General features: G+C 31.0%; 1 non-coding gene across 1 annotated transcript; it reads right to left on the bottom strand.

The window, feature by feature from the left end:
- Window positions 1-1,007: 1,007 nt before the first annotated feature.
- On the bottom strand, window positions 1,008-1,116 carry LOC124076278 (U6 spliceosomal RNA). The gene has a single exon (XR_006846312.1). It is a non-coding gene; the product is annotated as a U6 spliceosomal RNA (small nuclear RNA).
- Between the last annotated feature and the right edge of the window lie 592 nt (window positions 1,117-1,708).

Genomic DNA, 1,708 nt, shown 5'->3' with positions numbered 1-1,708 from the left:
ATCTAGATGCCCTTCAACAGAAGAATGGATAAAGAAACTGTGGTGCATATACCCAATGGAATATCACTCAGCATTAAAAGAGAATAAAATTGTGACATTTTCAGGTAAATGGATATAGTTGGAAAATATAACGCTAATCGAAGTAAGCCAATCCCCCAAAACAAAGGCTGAATGTTCTCACTGATAAGTGGATGCTGATCCATAAATGGGGGGAGGGGTGGCGTGGGGAGAAGAGAGGAACTTTGATTGGGCAAAGGGGAGGGAGAGAAGAGAAGGGGGCATGGTGGTAGATAAGATGGTGGAGTGAGATTGACATCATTACCCTAGGTACATGTATGACTGCACATGTGGTATGATGCTACATCGTGTATAACCAGAAAAATGAAAAGTTGTGCTCTATTTGTGTACAGTGAATTAAAATGCATTCTGCTATCATCTAACTAATTAGAACTAATTAAAAAATAAAATAAGTTAAGGAAGTGAACAGGGGGTTGATATTGTTTGAGGAGAGTTCAAATTATTTCATGAAAAATTAACATAACATATTTATCAAAAGTAAATAATTTAGACACTATCTTTTTCACTCTTGCTCATTTTATGTGAGACCTATTAACTTAAAAAAGCCTGGGCAGCTTTAACTCATGCACATGTTTTTTGGAGCTGTGTTATTAGGCAGTTCTATTTTCTTTCACTTTCTGCAGGTTCACCTGTTGATATCTCCTGGTCCCAAAAAGTGCCTTTGGTGTATACCTTTTTTAAATTTTTTTTGGAGAGGGTAGTAAATTTACAAGTTATTTTGCCATTTTTATTTATTTCAACTTTACATACTATCCAGTTATAACTTTTTTCCCCCTTTATACAAATGTTTAGCCAAACATAAAGATTATTACTCACTTGTATATTTTTTAAGAAAAATAAAATTTCAAAGTAATAACTTAATGTGAAGTCCTCTTTGTAAATCTGATCATCTCTTAAATTAATTTTTCGGCTTTTAAAAATTTTTATGAGAAAATGTGGAGTGCTTCACGAATTTGAGTGTCATCCTTGCTCAGGGTCTATGCTAATTTCTCTATATTGGTCCAATTTTGGTGTAAGTGCTACTGAAGTGAGAAGTAATTTTTCAACATTCTTTTTAGGGTTCCAAAATATTTTTCAAATAATATCAAATGGAAAATATTAGCTATTCTTTCATTTGGATTGTAAAGTGTATATATTCTTCAGTAAAGTATTATATAAATGAGAAAGGACTATTTTTAACATGAAAATATAACCAAATAGTAAAATTAGATATTACTTGTTATGAAAGACTTAAAAAGAACAATGTAAACTAATTAAAGCTGTAATTTATTAAAAAAGAACTGTAATGCATAGTAGTTAGCAATAGTCTTCACTGGATTTCAAAATATTTATTTTAGTCTTTTTTTTGTTTTAAGATATTTTGCATAATTTAGAGACAACACATAAATCATAATTGAGTCTTTTTAAAAAGAATCAGCATTTGCATAGTTAAACTTTTGGTATGGACTAGAGAAATATAGGCAAAAGCCCCTGAACAAAGTAAAAATAAACATCGAACCTGGATACCTGCATAGAAACTCTTTGGGGAAAAAAAAACTGATGGAAAGCTCAACAAATTAAAATTGAAAATGCTTAAATTTTTGGAAAACTGTCCTGTGATTTAGGGAAACTGTCCATCAGAAAAATTTTA

The sequence above is a fragment of the Marmota monax genome, unplaced genomic scaffold, assembly GCF_021218885.2.
Source record: "Marmota monax isolate L192 unplaced genomic scaffold, Marmota_monax_Labrador192_F-V1.1 WCK01_AAM20220418_F8-fsc00178, whole genome shotgun sequence".
Taxonomy (NCBI): domain Eukaryota; kingdom Metazoa; phylum Chordata; class Mammalia; order Rodentia; family Sciuridae; genus Marmota; species Marmota monax.
Note: the sequence above shows the minus strand (reverse complement) of the source record. Positions and strands in the feature narration are given on the sequence as shown.